The sequence below is a fragment of the Hemitrygon akajei genome, chromosome 7 (genome assembly GCF_048418815.1).
Source record: "Hemitrygon akajei chromosome 7, sHemAka1.3, whole genome shotgun sequence".
Lineage (NCBI taxonomy): Eukaryota > Metazoa > Chordata > Chondrichthyes > Myliobatiformes > Dasyatidae > Hemitrygon > Hemitrygon akajei.
In genome coordinates, this window is record NC_133130.1 from 13,731,216 (window position 1) to 13,752,810 (window position 21,595).

General features: G+C 45.0%; 1 protein-coding gene across 1 annotated transcript in view; it reads left to right on the forward strand.

Moving 5' to 3' along the window:
- The window catches only part of LOC140730116 (uncharacterized), a 125,697-nt gene that overhangs the window by 42,484 nt on the left and 61,618 nt on the right, over positions 1-21,595 (forward strand). The window lies entirely within an intron of this gene.

Genomic DNA, 21,595 nt, shown 5'->3' on the forward strand with positions numbered 1-21,595 from the left:
TTCTCCCCATCACTGGATTTCTGAATGGACACTGAACCCATGAACACCACCTCACTACTTTTTTCCCTTTCTTTTTGCACTATTTATTTAACTATTTTAATAACAACAAATCTCATGACATATGCCGGTGATATTAAACCTGGTTCTGATTCTGTTGGGGACTGAAGAGCCCTAGAAGGCCTGATGAGAACCAATTAGTAGTTGGCTTATTACTGTGGCGTGCCCTGAGAGATAGTGAAAAGCTTTTGTTTGTGTGCCACCCAGACAGATTATGCCATTCCTGGGATATTGTGTTCAATTCTGGTCGCCTCATTATAGGAAGGATATGGAAGCTTTAGAATTAGCCTATTTTTTTTTCTTGTAAACATTAGGGCCAAGAAACCTCCTAGCCTCAGGGCCATTCCAGATCCCCACCTCCAACAACTTTCCCCTTTTTACGCCTACATCTTCTGGCCTTAGACATCACTGCTACAGCAAAATGGTTCCTCCAATCAAGCCATCAATGTTCTCATAATTTTGTCCATCTGGTTCAAAGTTCAGAGTAACTTTTATTATCAGAGTACATACATGTCACCATATACACCCCTGAGATTCATTTTCTTGTGGGCATTCTCAACAAATCTATAGAATAGTAACTATAACAGGATCAATGAAAGATCAGTGCAGAAGACAACCAACTGTGCAAATGCAAATAGAAATAAATAATAAGAACATGAGATACTGAAATAAAGATCCTTAAAGTGAGACCATTGGTTGTAGGAACATCTCAATGATGGGGCAAGTGAGAGCCTGATGGTTTGCGGGGTAGTAGCTGTTTGTGAACCTGGTGGGGGTCCCTGATGATGGATGCTGCTTTCCTACAACAGTGTTTCATGAAGATGTGCTCAATGGTTGGGAGGGCTTTACTGGGCCGAATCCACTACCTTTTGTAGAGTTTTCCATTCAAAGACATCTGGTTGGACTAATCTTGGAGTACTGTGACCAGTTCTGGTTGCCTCATTATAGGAGGGATGTGGAAGCATTAGAGAGGGTGCAGAGGAGATTCACCAGGATTCTGCCTAGATTGGAGAGCATGTCTTACGAAAGATAGTTTGAATAAGCTATGGCTTCTTTCTTTGGAGTGAAGGAAGATGAGAGGTTTACAGGATGATAAGAAATATCGATCATGTGAACAGCCAGGGATGTTCTCCCAGGTCAGGAATGGCTAATACAAGACAGCCATAACTTTAAGGTGATTAGAGGAAAGTATAGAGGGGATGTCAGAGGTAGTTTTTTTGACACAGAGTGCTGGGTGCGTGGAACACACTGATGGGGCTGGTAGTGCAGATACATTAGGGGCATTTAAGAAACTTTTAGATGGGGTTGGGGTGGAGTAGTGAGGAGTGGTGAGTAGGCGGGTCCTGAGACCGAGTGAGGGAAATATAATGTTTTATTATATAGCCACGGGCCAACACGCCCACCCTCACTCCCCACAGGTCTATGAGCTGAGGTTCAGTTCATTGAAAGGTTAAAGCGACCACCCCCCTCCCCCTACCCATAACTGATGGAAGGAACGGGGGAGGCACAAGGAGCCGAGTGTCCGTTCCCTTTGTTTTAGGGCACACTCCGAATTCTGGAGGAACTCAGCAAGTCAGGCAGCATCTGTGGAAATGAATAAACAGTCAATGTTTCAGGATGAGACCCTGCTTCAGGACCGGAAGGGAAGGGAGGAGAAGCCAGAACAAGAAGGAGAGGGAAGGGAAGGAGTACAAGCTGGCAGGTGATAGGTGAGACCAGGTGGAGGGGAAGTGCCATTGGCTGTTCCTTAACCCCACAGGCTGTCCCTGAACTGCGGGTAGGTAAAAAGGATCAGGTACTCTGTTTGTAGTATCCCAATTGGCTGAGGTCAGGAGAGGAAAATACATTGCTTTTATATATATATATATATATATATGTACATATATTCACCCAGGGGCTCTTTCATTATAAACGTGAACTGATGTGGAGCGGACTGGGATTGTGAGAAGCTCTGGGAAAATTTGACACTGGTGTGAGCTGAAACACTAATACTGGTTGGCGATTCTTTAACGATCTTAATAGGTTCTAATTAAGGTTCCCGTTCTCCTCAGAGCTATTAAGCATAGTTTATTTAAAGCAGTTTCTTGTTCCACTGAACGCTGCAGTATGGTGTAAAAACAACTCCCAGAATGGACGATCTTCTCCAGAGTACGTTACATCAGACTCTGAGAAAACTAATTGGGAAGTTGGCTATTAATGCAAAAGGGAGTGGGGTATAAGAGGCAGTAAGACCATGAGAGTAATGGAATGGCAGAGCAGAATTAGGCCACTCGGCCCATCGTGTCTGCTCTGCCATTCCATCATGGCTGATTTATGATCTCTCTGTAACTCATTCTCCTGTGTCCTTCCCGTAAACTTTGAAATCCTTCCTAATCAAGAATCTATCAACCTCCACTTTAAATATACTCTGAATGATGTGTCCTCCACATCCATCTGTGGCAATGAGTTCCACAGATTCACCACTCCTTGATTAAAGAAATTCCATCTCATTTCTGTTCTAAAGGGATATCCCTCAATTCTCTCCGCATCCACTCTATCCAGGCCTTTCAATATTTGAAAAGTTTCGATTAAATGCCCCCTCACCCTTCTAAACTCCAGCGAGTACAGGCAGAAACATAGAACATAGAAACTTATAGCACTGTACAGGCTCTTCAGCCCACCATGTTGTGCTAACCCTTTAACTTACTCTGAGATCAAATCTAGCCCTTCCCTCCTCCACAACTCTCCATTTTTCTATCATCCGTGTGCCCGTCTAAGAGTTTCTTAAATGCCCCTAATGTAACTGCCTCCGCCACTACCCCTGCAGTGCGCACTATATACTCACCACTTTGTTACCTCTGACATTTCCCCCTATACTTTCCTCCAAATCACCTGAAAATTATGTTCTCTTGTAAAGAAGTAGGAACCTCCTGGTGTAATTGTGCTGGAATTGGAATTGTCACACGTACACAAAACAACAACTTTCAGGTCATGTGGTATCTCAGTCACACTCTACGTGGTACTGATTCTGAGATGCCATTAAAAGTTTGTCTTGTATGCTGTTAATACAGATCAAATCTCTACACAGTACAAGGTACATCTATGTCACCATATACAACCCTGGGATACATTTTCTTGTGGGCATTCACAGTAAATATAACAAAATACAATAGAATCAGTGAAGAACTGTAGACAAAGACGGACAAACAGCCAATGTGGTAAAGACAATAATATGCCCAAATACAAAAAAGAAAAATAATAATCATAAATAAATGAATAATAAATACTGAGAACATGAGTTGTAGAGTCGTTGAAAGTGAGTCCATAGGTTGTGGAATCAGTTCAATGTTGGGGTGAGTGAAGATAACAAAGCTGGTTCAGCTTCCTGATGGTTGAAGGGTAATAACTGTTCCTGACCTTGGTGATGTGGGACCTAAGGCTCCTGTACCTCCTTCCTGATGGCAGCAGTGCAAAGAGAATATGGCCTGGAAGGTGTGGGTCAGCCATAGAGCACTACAGCAGAGAAACAGGCTCTCAGGCCCACCCAGTCCATGCTGAACAGTCCTGCACCTGGACCGTATCCCTCCATAGCCCCTCCTATGCATGTACCTACCTAAATTTCTCTTCAATGTTGAATCGACCCCACATCCAGCACTTCTGCTGGCAGCTCGTTCCACCCGCCTACCTAACCTGAGTGAGGACGTTCCCCCTCGGGTTCCTCTTAAGCAGTTCACCTTTCACCCTTAAACCATGACCTCTTGCTCTAGTCTCACCCAACCTCAGTGGAAAAAGCCTGCTTGGACTTTCCCTATCAAAAAAGGTGAAACAATAGACTTGCTGATGATGTCTGTAAGGAGTTTATATATTTGCCCCATAAGTGCACGGGTTTCCTCCAGGTGCTCCAGTTTCCTCCCGCATTCTGTGTCGTACTGGTTAGTAGGTTAATTTGTCACATGTTTATAATTTGGCAGCGTGGGCTCATTAGGTTAGAAGGGCCTGTTACCATGCTGTCTCTAAAATATGAAAAAAATAACAGATGCAGAATAAAGTGTAACAGCTATAGTGCGGGTAACTGATAAGGTGAAGGTCATAATGAGGTAGATTGTGAGGTCAAGAGCCTATCTTATTCCACTAGTCTTATAATAGCTCAATAGAAGCTGTCCTTGAACCTGGTGGTACATGCTTTCAGTATATGGGTGAGGCCACACTTGGAGTGTGTGTACAAACTTGGTGTCCTTATCTAAGGAGCATATACAGTGGATGCTGGTTAATTGGGCAGCGCTTACTTGGGACAATTCTTAACAAGAGCTAATCGAGAAAAGAGCCAGGATCCCCTTCATTTATTTGGGACACTGTGCCTCTTAATTGGGACAGAAGACTGTTCCTGGACAGTTTCTAACCAATGTCAGTGGTGTGTATTTATGTGACTGTTAGACACGACACTATGCTTAGAGTGAACGGTTTTTAAACAGCATCATTTGTGTGTGTTTGTGTTCAAAAAAGCAGTGATTTTTGCCACTGATAGTTGGGAAGAAATAAGCAGTAAGACAATTCAGAACTGGTTTGGAGATGACAGAAACAGCCGGGAGTGAGAATGAAGTGATTTCACTACTTCAACAAGTTAGGCACCTCTGAAGAAATTGAGGGTATTGATAATCATTTTGAATGTTACAGTGAAAATGAAGATTTGGAGGAGGCAATTGTCGATAGCATTGGTTGAAGGAAGTTCATTGTCTGCACCAGGCACCTGTGCTAATTTTGTTCATTTACAATCAGTCAAAAGAGTGCAACAGGGTACACTGGATAATTTCCTCCATCGATAACCATCAGGAACTAAAACATGGTATTATATTGCTGGTTCCTTAAGGTTGTTATATCTGGGGGTGTAGTGGGCACAAGCTCCCACTACCTATTAAATGCTCCTAATGGCATGCGCCTCAAATTGCCTCTGACTGGTGGAACTGGTTCTACTGACAGGAGAAGGGGCAAAGATAGGTTACTGGCACCTTAAGACCAGTCACGTCAGGAAGATGGGGCTTGTCAGCTGTGGTTGGCAGCTCATCGAGGAGAAGGACAACTCTGACCTCAAACCTCCGCTGCCTTGCGGCTACAGCCACTCATGGGGAAGGGTTTTGGAGTAAACCCCCAGGGAAAAATCCAGAACTGGAGTCCCTAAAGCAGTCCTACATTGTGTACGAGTTGACTAACAGCCCCTGCAACGCCACTGGTGCCAAACAGTATCGGTTTCTGTTGTTCCTTTGGGATCATCGGCTGCGTGGAGGGGGGAGCCTGCTTCACGGGCACCAGCTTACCCTCCGTATCGTACTGACCTGGCTTGCGTACCTAGACAACTAGGACACATGGTCAATCCCAACCAACGGAGGCCTCACCTCACCTCACACAGTACTGCAGTAGAATTGTTAATGTTCTAATTTGTTCTGTATTTCAATTAAATACTTAATTTGTTACTCAGTCAAATGGTAATTTGTCTTTTTTTAATACCTTTTTAATTATATCCATGAAACTTTGGCTAATTGGGGCAGCCATTTAATTGTACTGGTCCTGATGTGTCCCAATTAAGTGAAATCTACTGTGTTTCCCTTGGAGGTAATTCAGAGAGCCTTCACGGCCATGTCCTGGGATTTCCGTAATGGAGGCTGTGCTGATTGAGCCAATGCACTTTTATCCATCTCTCACTGGTGTGAGCTCGATCACACTGGCTGGTGATTATTTAGTCATCTTAATAAGTTCTAATTAATGTTTCCAGTCTCCTCGGAGACATTAAGCATAGTTTATTTTAAGCAGTTTCTTGTTCCACTGAACGGCGCAGAATGGTGGAAAAACAAGTCTCCCAACTCCCAAAATGGACCATCTTCTCCAGGGTACGGCACGTGAGACACAGAGAGTTACAAGTAACCGGGATGACAGTTGGGAAATTGGCCTTTATTGCCAAGAGGAGCAAAGTATAAAAGTCGGAATCTCCTGGTATAACGTGGAATTGGTTTACGTACCGAGATTTTGTACAGTGAAAAGCTTGTCTTGTCTTGTACACGGTTCACACAGATCAGGTGCATTGAGGTTGTACAAGGTAAAACAATAACAGAGTACAGAATAAAGAGTAACGGCCTCAGAGAGAGTGCAGTGCAGGTAGAGAATCAGCTGCAAGGTCATAACGAGGGAGATTGTTTTGCCAAGAGTCCGTTTTATCAGTCAAGAGTCTGATAACAATGGGATTGAATCTTTCCTTGAGCCTGTGCTTCCAGGGAGGGGGGAGAAAAGAGAATGTCCTGGGTGGGCAGGATCTTTGATAAGGCTGGCTGTTTTACCGAGGCAGCGAGGGGTAGATCACGTCCGTGGAGGGGAGGCTGGTTTCCATGAAGTCCTGAGCTGTGTCCTTTAACATCATGAGCGTTTACTTTCCGCAGGAGAAGTCTGAAAATCATGCTGCACGTGTATAAAGTTGTGGTTGGGCTGCACATGGAGCACTGTGTGCCGTCCTGGGCCCCCGTTACAGGAAGGAAATGGAGGCTCTGGAGAGTGTGCAGAAGAGGTTCACCAGGGTGTGGTTAGCACAATGCCAATACATCACTGGGCGTCAGAGTTTGCAGTTCAATTCTGACATCATCTGTAAGGATCCTGTACCCTGTGGAATACGTGGGTTTTCTCCAATGTTCTTGGGTTTCCTCCCACATTCCAAATATCTACCAGTTGGGAGGCTAATTGATCGTTGTAAATCGTCCCCTGCTTAGGCTAGGGCTAAATCGGAGGTTGCTGGGCAGTGCAGCTCGAAGGGCCAGAAGGGCTTATTCCGTGCAGTATCTCAGTAAATCAGTAAATAAATAAATGATTCCAAACTGTAAGGAGAGGTTGGACACTCATGAGTTATTTTCTCTGGAGCATCGGAGGCTGAAGGGAGACGTAGAAGTTGTTATGAAGTTGAGTGGCAGAGTGACATAGCACAATGCTTTACAACACCAGCAATCCGAAGTCTGGTGTTCATTTCCTGTTGGAGTTTGCGCGTTCTCCCTGTGACCGTGTGTGTTTCCTCCGGATGCTCCAGTTTCCTCTATTCTCCACAAAGACGTACGGGTTAGTGTTAGTAAGTTATGGGCATGCCATGTTGGCACTGGAAGCATGGCAACACTTGCGGGCTGCCCCCAGCACATCACACACAGTGACGCAAAGGTCACATTTCACAGTAGAGTTCGACGTGTCTGCGTAGATCTGGTGAATAAAGATCATTTTAAAATCTTAATCTTAATCTGTTCATAAAATTACAAGAGTCATGGATGGGGTAGACAGTCAGAATTTTTACTCCAAGGTAAAGTCAAGTTCGAGAGGACATGCATTTAAAGTTAGCAGCTAAAAGTTATAGGAAAGTTAAAAGAGTGTATTTTGCATAGAGTGTAGTTTGAGATTAGGCTGAGTGAGCTGGGGCTTTTCTCTTTGGAGTGAAGGAGGATGAGAGGTGACTCAATCGAGATGATAAGAGCTATAGATCGAGGGGATAGCCAGGGACTTTTTGCCAGGGCAGAAATAGCTAATACAAGGGGCGCATAATTTCAAGGTGATTGGAGGAAAGTTTAGGGTCAGGTCTGAGGTAGTTTTCTAACTCAGACAGTGGAGTATGTGTGTAACTGCTGGGGTGGTGTAAGCGGTAAAGACATTAGAGACACTTAAGAAACTCTTGTATAAGCATGTGGATGATAGAAAAATGAAGAATTATGTTGGAGGGAAAGGTTAGATTGATATCATAGGTTAAAAAGTTGGCACAACATTGGGGGCCAATGGGCCTTTACTGTACTGTTCTATGTTCCAAGATCTTAATCTGAAACTGTTTATAAATTTATGGGAGGCATAGATAGGGTAGAAAGTCAGAATCTCTGTCCCAGGGTAGAAGTGTCCGGTACCAGAATACGTGCATTTAATGTCAGAAGGTAAAAGTTTAAAGCAGACGTGCAGGGCAAGTATTTTGCAAAGAGCGGTGGGTGTCTGGAATGCTCTGCCAGGGACACCCATCGTCAAGGCCTCCCATTGCCCAGGCAATGCTCTCTTCTCATGGCTATGATCAGGCAGGCAGTATAGGGGTCTGAAGTCTCACACCACCAGTTCAGCAATAGTTATTACCCTACAAACCATCAGGCTCCTGAACCAGCGTGGGCAACTTCACTCACTTCAACACTGAACTGATTCCACAACCTGCAGACTCACTTTCAAGGGCTGTATGACTCATGTTTTCAGTATTTTTTTTTCTTTCCACATTTTGTCTTCTTCTACACATTGCAAGTCTTATTTATGTATAGCTTTTGGTAAATTCTGTTGTATACCTTCATTTTCCTGAGATTGTCCACAAGGAAATGAATCTCAGGGTTGTACTTTGATAATAAATTTACTTTGACTTTGGATTATGGTGGAAGGAGGTATGACAGAAGTGTTGAAGAAGCTGTTATCCACATGGAGATGTAGAGAATTGAGGGATATGGATCCCCTACTGGGAGATGGGATGAGTTTAATTTGCCAGTGTTCAGCACAGACAATGTGGGCCGAAGGGCCTGTTTTGTGCTGTACTGTTTGATGTTCTATGTTCTGTTAACCTTGGGTGCCATCTGTAAATCAATGTTCCACTGGTTCCACTGCCTCCGCTTTATCCACAACATACTTTCCTTCCTCAGTAGACTGGTTAAACATCATTGTCCTTTCAAATAATCACAATTTTGCAAATTACATCAAAAGTTTCAATGTATCTTGCTGTAATATCTTTAGTAACAGCTTCTAACATTTTGCTGAGCTAACTGGTCTGGATGTTCCTGCTCTCCGCCTCTCTTGTTAGGTACGGTTCAGTTGAACGTAACTCTCCCCGAATCCAATGAATTTGAGAAAATTAAAATTAAAGCTGCAAGTCACCACCACCCCCCCCACCATCAGTTCTCACTCTCAAATCCCTGGCCGCACACTCACCCACCTCACTCTCACAGACACTTCCACATCCTGTCTCCAATACACAAATACACAGATACGTACACTGCGCGCGTACACACACACACGCGCAGCACACACATACACACATGCACGCACACATACACAGACATACACACATGCACACAGAGACAAACATGCACACACACAGACACATACACACGCACACACACACACACACACACACATGCAGCACACACATACATGCATGCACACACAGACATACACACATGCACACACACAGACACACACATACACACACAACACACACACACAGACACACACGCATGCACACACACACGCCCACACACAGACATACATGCACACACACAGACATACACACAGACACACACACACGCACATATACACACACAGACAAACACACATACATACATATATATATATATATATATATATATATATATTGATTGATCGTATGTCCATAAAGTGATGCTAGGCTCAGGAGTATCTACATAAGGTGACTCTGACAAGAAATGATAAAGTGGTGGTGATTGGGGGTGTGGAGGGGTAGGTTAGGTGTGACTTGTGAGAGGGCTGGGTTAATGAGACACAGCTCTCTCCCTAAATCCTCCTTAAGAAAGGGCAGCAAGTCTACAGATGGACTCAACACCTTCTATGCCTGCTTTGAAAGGGAGAATACAACTACAGCTGTGAAGATTCCCTGCTGCACCTGAGAACCCTGTGATCTCTGTCTCAGAGGCCGATGTTAGGCTGTCTTTAAAGAGAGAGAACCCTCACAAGGCGAAAGGTACTGATGGAATACCTGGTAAGGCTCTGAAAACCTGTGCCAATCAACTGGCAGGAGTAATCAACCAGGACATTAATCAACCAATAATCAGGACATTTTCAACCTCTCACTGCCATGGGTGGAAGTTCCCACTTGCTTCAAAAAGGCAACAATTATACCAGTGCCTAAGAAGAATAATGTGAGCTGCCTTAATGACTATCGCCCAGTAGCACTCACATCTACACTGATGAAATGCTTTGAGAGGTTGGTCATGACTAGACTGAACTCCTGCCTCAGCAAGGACCTGGACCCACTGCAATTTGCCTATCGCCACAATAGGGCAACGGCAAATGCAATCTCAGAGTGGCTCTCCACACGGTTTTAGACCACCTGGACAACACAAACACCTATATCAGGATGTTGTTCATCGACTATAATTCAGCATTTAATACCATCATTCCCACAATCATGATTCAGAAGTTGCAGAACTTGGACCCCTGTACCTCCCTCTTCAATTGGATCCTCGACTTCCTAACCAGAAGACCACAGTCTGTGTGGATTGGTGATAACATCTCCTCCTCACTGATGATCAACACTGGTGCACCTCAGGGGTGTGTGCTTAGCCCACTGCTCTACTCTCTATCTACACGTGACTGTGTGACTAGGCATAACTCAAATACCATCTATAAATTTGCTGGTGATACAGCCGTTGTTGGTAGAATCTTAGGTGGTGACGAGAGGGCGTACAAGAGTGAGATATGCCAACTAGTGGAGTGGTGTCGCAGCACCAACCTGGCACTCAACGTCAGTAAGATGAAAGAGCTGATTGTGGACTTCAGGAAGGGTAAGACGAAGGAACACATATCAATCCTCAGAGGGATCAGAAGTGGAGAGAGTGAGCAGCTTCAAGTTCCTGGGTGTCAAGATCTCTGAGGATCTAACCTGGTCCCAGCATATCGATGTAGTTATAAAGAAGGTAACACAGCGGTTATACTTTATTGGGAGTTTGAAGAGATTTGGCATGTCAACAACTCAAAAACTTCTATATTTGTATCATGATAGAGAGCATTCTGACTGGCTGCATCACTGTCTGGTATGGAGGGGCTACTGCACAGGACCGAAAGAAGCTGCAGAAGGTTGTAAATCTAGTCAGCTCTATCTTGGGTACTAGCCTACAAAGTACCCAGGACATCCTTTAGGGAGCGGTGTCTCAGAAAGGCAGCATCCATTATTAGGACCTCCAGCACGCAGGGCATGCCCTTTTCTCACTGTTACCATCAGGTAGGAGGTACAGAAGCCTGAAGGCACACAATCAGCAATTCAGGGACAGCTTCTTCCCCTCTGTCATCCGATTCCTAAATGAACATTGAAGCCTTGGACACTACCTTGCTATTTTTTAATATAGAGTATTTCTGTTTTTGCATGTTTTTAAAAATCTATTCAGCATATATAATTGATTTACTTGTTTATTGATTATTATTATATTTTATTACTTAATTTATTATTTTTCTCTGCTAGCTTATGTATTACATCGAGCTGCTGCTGTTAAGTTAACAAACTTCACGTCACATACCAGTGATAATAAACCTGTTCCTGATTCTGACCACCACCAGTAGCATTGCTGGCGTAACTGGGAATTAGTTGGGATCTTCATGGCTCAGCAGTGTCAATTGGAGTACCATTGGAAGTGTATGGTTGTGGTCTTTGGTAGACGGAATAAAATCGTAGACTATTTTCTAAAGGAGGGAGAAAATTCAAAAATCAGATGTGCGAAGGGACTTGGGAGTCCTTGTTCAGATTCCCTAAAGGTTAACTTGCAGGTTGAGTCGATGGTGAGGAAGTTAAATGCAATGTTAGCATTCATTTCAAGAGATCTGGAATATAAGGGCAGGGATGTGATGCGGAGGCTTTATAAGGCACTGGTCAGGCTGCACTTGGAGTATTGTGAGTAGTTTTAGGTCCCTTGTCAAGGAAAAAAATGTACTGGCATTGGAGACTGTTCAGAGGAGGCTCACAGAGGAAGAAAGATTCCGGGAATTAAGAGGTTATCATACGAGGAATGTTTGGTAGCTCTGGGTCAGTACTCACAGGAATTTAGAAAGATGAGGTGGGATCTCATTGAAAACTTTTGAATGTTAAAAGGACCAGACATGGTAGGTGTGGAAAGGATGTTTCCCATGGCGGGGAGTTTGGGACAAGAGGGCACAGCCTCGGGATAGAGGGGCATCCATTCAAAACAGAGATGCGGAGAAATTTCTTTAGCCATCCCATAGGGAGGTGAATTTGTAGAACGGGTGACATTGGAGAGAAGCCAGAGGAGGTTCACAAGAATAATTACAGGAATGGAAGTATTAATGAATGAGGAGTGTATGATGGCTCTGGGTCTGTACTCACTGGAATTTAGAAGAATATCAGGGGATCTCATCGAAACCTATAGAATGTTGAAAAGCCTGAATGGAATGGATGTGGAGAGGATGTTTCATATAGTGGGGGAGTGTATGACTGGAGGCCACAGCCTCCAAATTGAGGGACATCCATTTAGAACAGAAATGAGGAGCAATTCCTTTTGCCGGACGGTGCTGAATCTGTGGAATTCTTTGCCACAGACGGTCATGGAGGCCAAGTGGTTGTGTGTGTCGAGGGCAGAGTTTCTTGATTAGTTAGGGTGTCTAAGGTTATGGGGAGAAGGCAGAAGAAAGGGTTTAAGAGGATAATAAATCAGCCATGATGGAATGGTAGAGCAGACTTGATGGGCCTGTATCTTTGGCCTTATTTGTGATGCTGCGACTGTATTGAAATTTACTTAATAAAGCAAAATCCATCGGATGTTTGAAATGAAGAATTATCCTGTTAAGTTATAGTGTTGCCTGTTATGATGGTAGTCACTTTATGAGAGAACTTCCGTTCTGCTGCACCACTGGGATAGAGAAAAGCGTCCAAACCTGGGTCAGCTGGAGGCTGAAGAGCACAAACTGCCTTCGGGTTAGAGAACTCCACACATACGGGTGGGGTTAGAGAACTCCACACGTACGGGTGGGTTTAGAGAACTCCACATGTACGGGTGGGGTTAGAGAACTCCATATGTATGGGTGGGGTTAGAGAACTCTATATGTATGGGTGGGGTTAGAGAACTCTACACGTACGGGTGGGGTTAGAGAACTCCACACGTACGGGTGGGGAACTTAAGAGAACTAAGACTAATAGGCACTGGAGAAGTTTTTTCCCTACTGCGGTCACTTTGCTGAACAGTTAACTGCCGGTTAACTGTCGGCTAACTATTACTTGGATTGCACTACCTGTATGTATAATCTATATTTTCATTTATATTTATCATTATTATTGTTATGAGCAGAGAGACAACATCTGCCGGAAGTCAATTCCTTGTATGTGCATAGGTACTTGGCGATTAAAGTCTGATTCTGATTCTGATTCTCTATATGTATGGGTGGGGTTAGAGAACTCTACACGTACGGGTGGGGTTAGAGAACTCTACACGTACTGGTGGAGTTAGAGAACTCTACACGTACGGGTGGGGTTAGAGAACTCTACACGTATGGGTGGGGTTAGAGAACTCTACACGTACGGGTGGGGTTAGAGAACTCCACACGTACGGGTGGGGTTAGAGAACTCCACATGTATGGGTGGGGTTAGAGAACTCTACACGTACGGGTGGGGTTAGAGAACTCTACATGTATGGGTGGGGTTAGAGAACTCTACACGTACGGGTGGGGTTAGAGAACTCCACACGTACGGGTGGGGTTAGAGAACTCTACATGTATGGGTGGGGTTAGAGAACTCTACACGTACGGGTGGGGTTAGAGAACTCCACACGTACGGGTGGGGTTAGAGAACTCCACACGTACGGGTGGGGTTAGAGAACTCTACACGTACGGGTGGGGTTAGAGAACTCTACACGTACGGGTGGGGTTAGAGAACTCTACACGTACGGGTGGGGTTAGAGAACTCCACACGTACGGGTGGGGTTAGAGAACTCTACACGTACGGGTGGGGTTAGAGAACTCCACACGTACGGGTGGGGTTAGAGAACTCCACACGTACGGGTGGGGTTAGAGAACTCTACACGTACGGGTGGGGTTAGAGAACTCCACACGTACGGGTGGGGTTAGAGAACTCCACACGTACGGGTGGGGTTAGAGAACTCTATACCTATGGGTGGGAGGGAGGAACGAGGCTTGTTTTGCTGCTGTTGTTGTTCTGTGTTGTTCTGCTGAGCATTGTGGGTGTGCTGTGTTGGTGCCCGTGTGTTTGGTGACACCTGCAGCCTTTGGTCTTCTCAGTTGTTGAGGCAAACAGCACTCTTCACTGTATGTTTCAGTGTCCATGTGATAAATAGCCTTGAATCTTGATCTTGAGAAAAGTGTCTGCAGTCTTTCCCGTGTCCCTCAGTTCACCGGTGTCACTAAACAACATCCGAAGGCTAATGAGGTGAACAGTCCACTGGGCAGCTTGATGTAATTGCACAGGCTGGGATTCCTGAGATCGCTTTAATGACTGTGTGCAGAGAATCTGCCCTAAAGCTGCAACGGTCCTGCAGGGGTTAAGCTGTCAGTTGGTAGCCCTCCCCATCTCTGTAACTCCGTGTAGACACAGGGAGTGGTGGACTGAGAGTTGTGAGAGCCATGGCTGTGGGAACGGAGTGAGGTTATTCTGCCTCTGCACCCGTGTCAGTGTTGAATGACCTGGGTGCACCCCATACTCTCCTGTATACCGTCGTGGGCACTGGAAGCCAAGGTAACTCGTTGGATTTATCTGGATGTGGAGGTTTCAGCACCAGGGTCTCTCAGGGAGACAGCTTAAGATATTGTGGGGGATTTGGAGAATTCTTGCAGTTTATTGCTATGAATATGGGAATGCAGGTCCATAATTCTTTGAAGGTGGCATCACAGGTAGATTGAATCATAAAGAGAGCTTTTGGCACATTGGCCTTCATAAATCAGACACTGAGTGCAGAATAACACACACAACATTCTGGAGGACACTGTCATCAGGTCTCAGCCACAAATGCCCACTGTTCATTCAGACACAGCCTGACATGCTGAGCTCCTCCACCATGTTGTGTGTGTTGCTCTGGATATCCAGCACCTGCAGAAGTTTACTATTGTGTGTGTGTTACTCAGATTACCAGCATCTGCACAAGTTTATTATTGTGTGTGTGTGTGTGTGTGTGTGTGTGTGTGTGTGTGTGTGTGTGTGTGTGTGTGTGTGTGTGTGTGAGAGAGAGACAGAGTGTGTGTGTGAGTGTGTGTGTGTGTGTGAGAGAGAGAGAGAGTGTGTGTGTGTGTGTGAGTGTGTGTGTGTGAGAGAGAGTGTGTGTGTGTGTGTGCATGTGTGAGTGTGTGTGTGTGAGAGAGAGTGTGTGTGTGTGTGTGAGAGAGAGAGTGTGTGTGTGCGTGTGTGAGTGTGTGTGTGAGAGAGAGTGTGTGTGTGTGTGTGTGTGAGTGTGTGTGAGTGTGTGTGTGTGTGAGAGAGTGTGTGTGTGTGCATGTGTGAGTGTGTGTGTGTGAGAGAGTGTGTGTGTGCGTGTGTGAGTGTGTGTGTGTGTGAGAGAGTGTGTGTGTGAGTGTGTGTGTGCGTGTGTGAGAGTGTGAGTGTATGTGTGTGTGTGTGTGAGTGTGTGTGTGTGCATGTGAGTGTGACTGTGTGCGTGCGTGTGTGTGAGTATGTGTGTGTGAGTGTGAGTGTGTGTGTGAGTGTATGTGTGTGTGTGAGTGTGTGTGTGTGTGTGTGTGCATGTGAGTGTGACTGTGGGCATGCGTGCGTGTGTGTGTGAGTGTGAGTGTGACTCTGTGTGTGTGTGTGTGTGTGTTACTTAGATTTCCAGCGTCTGTAGAAGTTTATTGCTGAGTACCTGAGTTGGGGTGACCATAAACAGCGCCCAACTGGAGAACGGAAATCTGAGAAGACGTAGTTCACACCCGTTCACCGATTGAGTAGAAAAGACAGCAACCCACGGCAGTTTGAAGCTTTGAGCAGTGCCCAGTCAGCATTCAGGATTGATTGGCAAGAACAAATTAGACTAAGGTCATTGCTGGAGCGCCCTTCGTTGGAGTGGGCAGAGTTAGAGTGAGGATTTTGCAGCTTTAGCTCTTCGAGGCTTCAACAAGGAGAGGCTTCAGTGAGAGAACGTGAAAGAACTGTAGGTAGAGTATCCACACCCCCCCCCCCCGACTTACTGCAATTTATTGTTCTCCCTTCTTTCTATTTGCTCAGAACAGTAGAGATGTCAGGCAGGATAGTGAAATGCTCCTCTTGTGGGATATGCAAAGGCAGGGAGATCTCCAGTGTCCCTGATGACTAGAACTTTAAGAAGTGCATCCAGCTGCAGCTTCTAACTATCCACGTTCAGGGGTTGGAGCTGGAACTGGATGAACTCCGGATCATTCAGGAGGCTGAAGGGGTGAAGACAGGTGATAGAGAGGTAGTTCCACCCAAGGTGCAGGACACTGGAAACTGGGTGAGAGTCAGGAGTCACAGTGGTAAGGTCTCTTGCGCTGACTGGCTCTGGACTCAGAATGGAAGGGGTTGTGAAGAGGAGTGCTGTGCTGATAGGGGGTTCATTAGTTAGGGGAACAGGAAGGAGTCTCTGTAGATGAGAACGAGACTCTTGGATGGTGTTCTGTCTCCCGGGTGACGGAGACTTGGACATCACAGATTGAATCCTCAGCATTTTAAGGTGGGAGAGTGAATAGCCAGAGGTTGTTGGTTATGTAGGTACCAAGTACATGAGTGGGACTGGTGACAAGATTCTGCAAAGTGAGTTTAGAGAGTTAGGTGCTACGTTAAAGGGCAGGAGCTCCAGGGTTGTGATCTCAGCATTGCTACCCATGCCACATACTAGTGAGGCCACAACCAGGAAGATTATACAGTTTAACTCATAGCTAAGGCATTGGTGTAGCAGGGAGGGCACTTTTGAAACATTGGGCTTTCTTCCCGGAAAGATGGGACCTGTATAGAAGAGAGGGTTTGCACCTGAACTGGAGGGGGACTAATGTCCTAGCGGGAAGGTTTGTTAATGCTGCATGGTGTTGTTCAGACCTTGGACAAAGTCAGCAGTCAAAAGGTTGAGCATGGTGTGACTAATAACTCGAGTTGCACATATTTCAATGCAAGAATTATTGTTAGAAAGGCGGTGACCTCAGGATGTGGATCAACACCTGGAATTAAGATATTGTAGCCAAATTAGTGAGATGGTTACAAAGGGCAAGACTGGTGGCTCTGTGTACTAGGGTTCCATTGTTTTAGATGCGACAGAGCGGGAGGAAGGGTGATGTTACTAGACACATGGCAGTGCTCTGACAGAACTGACCGGAACTTGTCCAGTGAGGTGTGATGGGTGGAACTGAGGAATTAAAAAGTTATGACTATGTTAATGGGGCTATATTACAGACCACCCAACAGTCCAAAGGATTTAGAGAAACAAATTCGCAGAGAGATCATAGACTGTTGCAAGAAACACAAGGTTATTTTAGCAAGTGATTTTAACTTTCCACATATTGACTGTGACTCCCATACTGTCAAAGGACTGGATTGGATAGAGTTTGTCAAATGTGTTCAGGAAAGTTTCCTTCATCAGTACGTAGAATTCCCAATGAGAGAGTGTGTGATACTTGATCTGATATTAGGGAATGAGATAGGACAGGTGACAGAAGTTTGTGTGGGAAAACACTTTGCATCTAGTGATTACAATGCCATTCATTTCAAAGTAAATGTGCAAGTAGATAGGTCTCATCTGCAGGTTGACATTCCAAATTGGAGAAAGGCTAATTCTGATGATATTCAGAAAGGATCTGGCAAGTGTAGATTGGGACAAGCAGTTCTCTAGCAAAGGTGTACTAGGTAAGTGGCAGACCTTCAAAACGCAATCTTGAGAACAAGCTTACAAGTCTGTCAGAATAAAAGGTAAAGGTAACAGTTTAGGAAACATTGGTTTTCAAGGGATATCCAGGCCCTGGTTAAGAAAAACAAGGAGCTGCATAGCAGGTATAGTCAGGTAGCAACAAATGTGGCACTTATGGAGTATAAGAAAGGCAAGAGAACACTTAAAAAGGAAATCAGGAGGGCCAGAAGAAGGCTTGAGGTTGACTTAGCAGACAAGGTGAAGGAGAATCCTAAGGGATTCTACAGATATGTTAAGGACAAAAGGGACAAAATTGGTCCTCTCGAAAATCAGAATGGTAACCCATGTGTGGAGCCAAAAGAGATCAGGGAGATCTTAAATAATTTCTTTTGCATCTGTATTTCCTCCGGAAATGGACAGAGTCTATAGAAGTGAGGAAAAGCGGCATCAATTTCACAGATCCTGTGCAGATCACAGAGGGGGAGGTGTTTGTTGTCCTGAGGCAAATCAGGGTGCATAAATCCCCTGGGTGTGACAAGGTGTTCTCTTGGACCTTACAAGAGAGAAGTGCAGAAATTACTGGGGCCCTAGAAGAGATATTTAAAACATCCTTAGCGACAGGTGAGGTACCGGAGTATTGGAAGATAGCCAATGTTGATCCGCTGTTCAAGAAAAGCTCTGAACAGAAATCAGGAGATTATAGGGCAGTGAGTGACATCATGTGTGAGAAAGTTATTGGAAGGTATTCTAAGGGACCAGATAGATAAGTACTTGGATAGACATGGACTGATTAAGAATAGTCAGCATAGTTTAGTACAAACGTTGTACATGGTGTTATGTCTAACCCGTCTTATAGAGTTTTTCAAGGAGGTTACCAGGAAAGTGGATGAAAGCAAGGCAGTGGATGTTGTCTACATGGACTTTACCAGGGCACTTGACAAGGTCCCACATAGGAAGTTGGTCAAGAGGGTTCATTCGCTTGGGATTCATGATGCGGTAGTAAATTAGATTAGACACTGGCTTTGTGGAAGAAGCCAAAGAGTGGTTGTAAATGGTTGCCTCTTTGACTGGTGGCCTGTGACTAGTGCCACCTGGATTGGTGCTGGGTCCGTTGTTGTTTGTCAGTTACAGACAAAGGCAAAGTAGCTTTTCTTGAAAGGAGTGAACACTGGAGGGCAGTACTGGTGAGTGAGCCAGCCCCCAACTCTGTATCGATTCCAGAGCACCCACCGCACCTCTGCTCTCCTTCCTCACCGCCTCCTACCCTGGGTGGCTGTAACAGGCAATGACATGCCAGCTCCCTGTGCCTGCACGGATTTGATGGGTCGAATGGCTTACTAGTGAATGGGGGGGGGGGGTAATGATGCAGCTGATTTAGATTTCAAGGTATTTTACAAAGTTGCTTACGTGGAAAGATGAAAGCCCATGGAGCAAGTGGCCAGTAATCAAGAGTTGCATGCAGAGATGAGGAAAGGAGGTGGTGATTAATTCGGCATGCTTTGGGTGCAGTGGGGGGTGGATTGGAATTATTTATAAGTGCTCCGGAGATAATTCCTTTGCTTTGTTCTAGTTTGTGCAAATTGATAGCATATTACTGGTTAACAAGTGCAAGTTGGTTGAGCACATACACACACACACACACAAAATTCTGGAGGAACTCAGAAGGTCAGGCAGCATCTATGGAGGGAAATAAGCAGGCAATGTTTCTGGCCGAGACCCTTCATCAGGACCTCTTTTCCCCTCTAGATTCTGTCTGACTTGCTGAGTTTCTCTGTGTGTATGTGTGTGTTACTCTGGATTTCCAGCATCTACAGAATATCTTGTGTCTCTGTTTAGCTTCCCTGGTGCTAATTATTTTACTCGAGGATTTGTGAAAGATAGGAGTGCAGAGATGGGGTGTCCACCCTTGCATCAGGCAGAAGATACAAAAGCCTGAAAGCATGCACCAGCAGGCACAAGGACAGCTTCTAAAACCTGACTAATGAATGATCCCCTACTATGATGAGATGGACTTTTGCCCGCACAATCTACCTCATTATGACTTTTGCACCTTATCCTCTGCCTGGACTGCACTTTCCCTGTAACTGTAACACTTTATTCTGCAATCTGTTATTGTTTTACCTGGTATTAGCTTAGTGATTCTCAAACATTTTTGTGTTACTGCCCCCTTGGCTTCCAGATCACATCCCAGGCGCCACCCTCTCCCTTTCTGGCCATTACATAAAAACTATAAAGAGTGTTCATTTACAATGCACAGAGAAGAAGAAAATAGGAACTACAAATTCAAAGCAGTGACAAATAATTGCAAAAATTATTCAAATCTGTTTAAAGCTACAAATAAAAGTAAAGCAAACACGAGAAAATCTGCAGATGCTGGAAATTCAAACAACACACACAAAATGCTGGTGGAACACAGCAGGCCAGGCAGCATCTATAGGCCCTGACGAAGGGTCTCGGCCCGAAACGTCGACAGTGCTTCTTCCAATAGATGCTGCCTGGCCTGCTGTGTTCCACCAGCATTTTGAGTGTGTTGCTTAAATAAAAGTAAAAACTATTTTCATCAACAATTTTTGAGTGTACATTAGCATTCCAACTATTTACTATTTCGTTGCTTTTTCACCTCTCAGTGAGTTGGAAGAGCTTGGTGCAGTGATATCAGTGGCTCAGCATCAGGCTGAATGTCACTCAGAGGGAGTCTCAGATCCCCCTGCTCAGTAATTTTGTTTTGTTGCAGCCTGTTTTAGCAATGAGCAATGAAATGTTATATGAAGCATGCAAACCATCAGTGTTTTGCCCAAAGTGCAGGCAAACATGTTTTTCAGTGTTTCCCATTTCTGAACGTTTTCATGAAGTGACTGAAAGCAGGCCAAGTTCTTTGCTTTATGAGAGAGTATTCTCTTCAAATATTCAAGGAGCCCGAACAGTTTCATTGTCTCATCTGAAAAAAAAAACTTTTTCACACTACAGACTCAATGGCTGCCATCTACACTTTGTTTCCACTAGACCTGCTTCTGCCATTGTGGTTAGGGGTTTACAAACCATGGTCAATCACTGAATGTTTAAGTCCAACGTCAAGCACTGTGATCAATGTAGGGGAGAGTTATGATATCATAATAGCTCAGGCAAAACCTGACACTCAGCCTGACGGCACATAAAGTGGAGCAGCGAAATCTCGGTTGGGTCGTGAGTTGGAGAAACGAGGCCAGGAGCAATCTGAACTACTCCATTGCATGCTGTACCCTAATTCACAGGTACTGTGTCACTGCGTGATTGGAGTATGAGTACCTACGCTGTACTACAGTTCTAAGTAGCAGTAATGCACTGGCCAGGCCTGGAAAAGCACGGTTTCTTCAGTCCATGATATGGTAAATACAGAGGTGTCACATTGCTTTTCAACTATAATGCGCTTCAAGCAAAGCCTAGGAGAACAGCAGGTTAGCAAGAGATGAGGTGATTACCTGCTCATTACCTGATTATAAAGCACTGAGGATCAATTGCTTGCAATAAATAATATATTTCTTAAATTAACCCTGTGATCCCTAGGCTGCCCCCTTGCTATCAAGCACCCCATCCCCCACACTGCCTCCTTTATCTTCACAAACAAGAGAAAATCTGCAGATGCTGGAAATCTGAGCAACACACACAAAGTGCTGGAGGAATTCAGCAGGCCAGGCAGCATCTATGGAAAAAAGTACAGTCAACATTTCGGACCGAGGCCCTTCGAAAGGACCAGAGAAAAAAAGCTGAGGAGTAGATTTGAAAGGTGGGGGGAGGGGAGAGAGAAACACCAGGTGATAGGTGAAACGTGGAGGGGGAGGGATGAAGCAAAGAGCTGGGAAGTTGATTGGTGAAAGAGTCAGAAGACCATGGAAGAAAGAAAAAAGGGGTGGGGGAGGAGCACCACAGGGAGGTGATGGGCAGGCAAGGAGATAACATGAGAGAGGGACAAGGGGATGGGAAATGGTGAAGGGGGAGGG